The following is a 6,000-nucleotide window of genomic DNA, read 5'->3' as shown; positions in this document are numbered from 1 at the left end:
CTGGTAGCTAAAATGTTTCACTCTAAAGATTTGCTCCTTTGTCTCACCAGGTATCTACAGAGAATCAAAACAAGATGCATTTAGGGCATCTGACAGTAGGAGTGTTTGGATCGAGGGTTGTGGTAGGGTCCCACAAAGCTTTCCAGGAGCCCCTTCTGAAAGCTTATCATATTGACTGTGCTTACTGTGTGTATGTACTGTGTTTAGTCGCTCAGCTGTGTCTAACTCTTTGCGACCCCATGGACTGGAGCCTGGCAGGCTCCTCTGTCCATGGGGATTCTCCAGGAAAGAATACTAGAATTGGTTCCCATGCCCTCCTCCAGGGGATCTTCCCAACCAGGGATCGAACCCAGGTCTCCTGCATTTCAGGCGGATTCTTTTACCATCTGAGCCACTGGGGAAGCCCAAGAATACTGGCATGTTGACTGTATTGTGTGACAACTCAGAATTCACAAAGAACTGACGTAGATATAAAAAATAAATTGTCAGGATGACAGTTTTCTAACCAGATATATGATTAGAGGGTGGGCTGAACAAGGTAGCAGAACATCAAGCAGCTGTTACCTTTTTTGCTGTTATAATCTGATTAACATTTGAGTCGGTTCAATAGTTGTGGTGCATAGGTTTAGTTGCTCCACGTGTGGGATCCTCCCAGATCAGGGATTGAACGCATGTGTTCTGCATGGACAAGTGGATACTTTACCACTGAGCCATCAGGAAAACCCCGTACTCAGTCTTGGGCTTCTCAAATGGCTCAGTGGTACAGAATCTCCCTGCCAATGCAGGAGACTACAAGGGACAAGGGTTCGATCCCTGGGATGGGAAAATACCCTGGAGTACGAAATGGCAACCCAAATTCCAGTATTCTTGAGGCTTCCCAGGTAGCTCAAATGGTAAAGAATCAGCAAAGAGTCTGACACAACTGAGTCTCACACACACACACACCAGTATTCTTGCCTGGAACATTTCATGGACAGAGAAGCCTGGCAGGCTATAGTCCATAGGGTTGCAAAGAGTCGGGCACACAACTGAGCCACTAAGCAGGCAAGCACATACATACATGCTGTAATTCCAGCTTAAGGCAAAAATAGGTTTAATTCTCTCAAAAACTTCAAAATAGCTCTCTTTTTTTAAGGGGAAAAAAGCAAGATACTACTTCTTGATAGAGAGAATTAGCCTCACCTATGGATAGAGCCTTACCTATTATAACCTGTATATGCTTCTTCAATCGCTGAATATTTAATGAACAACCAGAAGATCCCTAGCACCAAGCTAGGCTCACTGACAAGGACTCCTAAGATCTCTTCCAAAAGGAAATTTGATGAGCACTATATAGGAATACTTCAAACTTTAGAACAATTCCACCTTTATATCATCACCTCTTAGCACAGTTTATTTTAGATGTCCAATAAACCCCCAGTGAAAGGCTTAAAAAATGAAAGTATAGGGAAAACCACTGTGTGTTTCTTAATTCTGAAAGACTTTCAATAGAAAATTGGAATGGGTTTTATTCTGAAACTAGAAAATGCTGAAGCGGAAGCCATTGGAACTGGGAGGAGGGGTGAGATGTCCACAGCTGGAAGGATCCAGCTGTGTTTGAGGTTGGTGAGTGAGAGGCGTGGATGGAAAGGATGACAAGGTCCAGAAGTATAATGGATGACAGATGTGTTGAGGAGAACAATAAGGGATGTTCTTACTTGGTCTTTGATACTTTAAAGTCACTTATATTTTCTGATCAGGGAATGGAATCAATTAAAGCCTTGATTTAGGAAGGTAGGTATGGAAGGAACATATAAGGTGGCTTACAGCAGGTAGAGAAAAGGATGATATGATGGTTTACAAACATGTTTGTAAAATTTTCATCACTACTTTCTTTAATGTAGAGCCTAATCCTGCCTTCCTTGAATGTGGCTCAAATTAAATGACTCACTTCAAACAAATAAAATATGGTAAAAAAAAGAATAGTGTGTGACTTCTGAAGTTAGATGATTCAAAGTGTAGTTTCAGCCTGAAGATTGAATCCTTAACTTTGGAGAAATAAGCTTCAATATCTTGTTGATGTTCAAGCTGCTCTATGGAGAAGCCCATGTGGGGAGTACAATGCGAGCTCTAACTTACAGTCAGCATCCAGCCACATGAATGAGACATCCAGAAAACACATCCTGGGACTTCCCTGGTGGTCCAGTGGTTAAGACTCTTGCCTTCCAATGCAATGGGTGCAAGTTCGATCCCCAGTTGGGGAACTACGATTTCACATGCAGCAGGGTGCAGCCAAATAAATACATAAATCTGTTGTTTCGTTGCTAAGTTGTGTCCACCTCTTTGTGATCACACAGACTGTAGCCCTCCAGGCTCCTCTGTCCATGGGCTTCTCCAGGCAAGAGTACTGGAGTGGATTGCCATTTCCTTCTCCAGGAGATCTTCCCAACCCAGGGATCAAACCCACGCCTCTTATGTCTCTTGCATTGACAAAAGGGTTCTTTACCACTAGCACCACCTGGGAAACCCCTAGAGATTGGTTAGTTAACAATTGCACTGTTTTACAGACACAGACAAGGCAGTCACACAAGACTTTGCACTTAAAAGGGCTCCAGGCTTTTTGGGTTAATGCTTGGTTCCTGTCCTCTTGAAATTCTCAATAATTTTTGAACAAGAGGCCCTGCATTTTCACTTTTTACTAGGTTGGCAAATTAAGTAGCTAGTCTTGTATACACTCTGAACTTTCTCTGTTCTGGAAGAGTTATTTGATGAATGTGTGATTATCTATCTCTTACATAATTCAAAGATTTAGGGGTGGGGGAGAACGGTTTGGTTCTTACTGCACTGCATCATTTGCCATCATGTTAATGTGTTCCTAGAATTTGCCCTTCTCTAGGTGACGGCTATGCATCTAAGACACAGATTTCCTTTTGATTCCAAACAAGTGATGTCCCTGATTCTCAAATGCAGATTCTCCTTCAGTGGAGATGTGGGGTCCCATTGTGGAGATTCTGTCATATTGGTGAATCCTGTATCTGCTAATTGTTATATTGCATGATATTGTATGGTATGTCCTAAATCAACTCACATTGCAAACATGAAACTGATATAACCTTAGACAAATGATGAAGATATGATGCTTTCTTTACCTCAGTGAATACAAGTTCACGATAGCTAAGCTAATATGTGTTCCAGAATATCACTGAAGAAAAATTATTTAGCAAAAAAATAAATAATAATCCTCCACTAGAAGGCAAAAGAGTATGTTGTTTGTTGTTGTGCATGCATGCTCGGTTGTGTCTGACTCTTTGTGACCCCATAGACTACAGTCCACCAGGCTCCTGTGTCTATGGAATTTTCTGGGCAAGAATACTGAAGTGAGTTGCTATGGCCTCCTCCAGGGGATCCTCCCAACCCAGGGATCAAACCCTCATCTTTTATGTCTACTGCATTGGCAGACAGATTCTTTACCACTAGTGCCACCTTAGAGAAGTAGAATATAGATATTTGCTCTTCAAAAACACTCCAACATTAAACCTATAAGAAAAATAGTTCTATATGGATAAGAATCTCTTAATTTCATTTCATTCTTTTATTAATACTCAGTATTAGGTAAAGGTGTTTGAAACACTATAATTTTTTTAAAAATTCCCTGATGGCTTAGACAGTAAAGAGTCTGCCTGCAGTGTGGAAGACCTGGGTTCAATCTCTGTGTCAGGAAGATCCCTTGGAGGAGAGCACGGCAACCCACTCCAGCATTCTTGCCTGGAACATCCCATGGACAGCAGAGCCTGGCAGTCTACAGTCCAAGGAGTTGCACAGAGTCTGGACATGACTGAGCAACTTTCACTTTCACTCTGAACCATATCTTATTTCAAAATACTGCAATTTAATTATTAATGCCTGTAATTGCATTTGTTGAGGAGGAGAAAGAAAAACACATAGAGATGTCTGATAACAAGAAGTGAAACCACAATCATTGCTTTATTTTATTTTTTAATTAAGTTTTATTGGAGTGTAGTAGCTTTACAATGTTGTGTTAATTTCTTCTGTACAGCAAAGTGAATCAGCTGTACATATGCATATATCCCCTCTTTTTTTGAATTTCCTTTCCATTTAGGTCACCACAGAATATTGAGTTGAGTTCCTTGTGATTTATAATAGGTTCTCATTAGTTATCTATTTTTTTAAGACTTCCCTTTTTTTAAGGTTTTTTTTTTTTACTTATTCTTTTTTTTATTAGTTGGAGGCTAATTACTTTACAATAGGTTCTCATTAGTTATCTATTTTATCCATAGTATCAACATTATACATACATCAATCTCAATCTCCCAATCCATCCCACCCGCCGTTTCCCCCCTTGGTGTCTCTATGTTCTCTACACCTGTGTCTCTACATTTGCTTTGCAAATCACAATCATTGCTTTTAAATACACAAAATTGAATATTCAGAAGCAAAGAGTACTGAACAGAAACGGGGCGCACACACAGGGTTTTTTGTTTGCTTTTGAGTAATCATTTTTTACAGCTGAGGAATCTGGGTGGCAGGAGTGCCACCCGATCTCCAAGTATTGTCTGCTGCTTCGTACTATAACTGTGGGAAAAAAAAAAAAAAAGGAATGTTATTTGGCACAACTAGCACACTATAGTGCAATTTCATAAGCATTAGAGCAGGATATCTTTGCTTCAGGTCTGCAGACTCCCATAAGGTCCATGGGACATTATGCGGGTGATAACCTCCCCTGAAGCGTTAGGCAAAATATGGCCCTAATGTGCATGCACGAAGAGAAGTGCTTGGAGTATTTCTCTGCCTGGAAAGGGGGCCTCCTCTCTCCCACCTGGCCCTGAAAGCTCAACTCATATCCCACCTTCTTCTAGAAATAGTAACACAGTCACCACATCTCTCACCTCTCCCTGCCCTTGGGAAGTTCTCCTACTTTGGACTCCTGAGGCTTTTCTTATCTACCTCATTCATCTGTCCTTTGTCACATTTTGATGCTTCCCCAATATATTGGGAAATCCAGGAAGGAATGTGCCCTTCATATCTTGTTGCGTTTGTATTCCCAATATATATACTCTAATGGAAGGCCTTCCATGAGTAGATGGTGATGCTGTTTGTTGTCACTGAGAATGTCCCAGTTTCCTGGCATGAAATTAAAAGACGTTTGTCCTTGGAAGGAAAACTATGACTAACCTAGACTGCATATTAAAAAGCAAAGACATCACTATGCCCACAAATGTCCGTATAGTCAAAGCTGTGGTTTTTCCAGTAGTCATGTATGGATGTGAGAGATGGACCGCAAAGAAAAAAGGCTGAATGTTGAAGAATTGATGCTTTCGAATTGTGGTGTGGAGAAGACACTTGAGAATCCTTTGGATTGCAAGGAGATCAAACCAGTCAATCCTAAAGGAAATCAGCCTTAAATATTCATTGGAAGTACTGATGCTGAAGCTGAAGCTCCAATAATTTGGTCACCAGATGTGAAGAACCAACTCATTGGAAAAGTCGTCAATGTTGGGAAAGACTGAAGGCAAAAGAAGAGGGCAGGAGAGGATGAGATGGTTAGGCATCACTGAGTCAATGGACATGAATTTGAGCAAACTGGGAGATAGTGGAAGACAGAGGAGCCTGCCATGCTGTAGTCCATGGGGCCACAAAGAATCAGACACAACTTAGTGACTGAACAACAATAATGGGGGGGAGGGGCTTCTGTGAGTAGATAGTGATGCTCTGTGTTGTCATTGGGAATGTCTCTGCCTCCTGGCACATCTTCCCTGTTCATCTCACTCCCACCTCAAGGCTGACCTTGTTAGGTTTCACCAGTACTTTACATTTCATTGAATGCTTCACATTACTTAATTCCATTTGTGTTATGTATTTTTCTCCTCTGTGCAGACAAAAAGAGTTCCCATCTGGATTGGGGGAATAATATTTCTAAATGATGATAAGCTTGTATGATAAAATTTGTTCAAAATTTATTCTCTACTGTAGCTGAATAATACATAAATCTCTTGAATATGT

Source organism: Odocoileus virginianus, chromosome 14 (genome assembly GCF_023699985.2).
Source record: "Odocoileus virginianus isolate 20LAN1187 ecotype Illinois chromosome 14, Ovbor_1.2, whole genome shotgun sequence".
Classification (NCBI taxonomy): domain Eukaryota; kingdom Metazoa; phylum Chordata; class Mammalia; order Artiodactyla; family Cervidae; genus Odocoileus; species Odocoileus virginianus.
Note: the sequence above shows the minus strand (reverse complement) of the source record.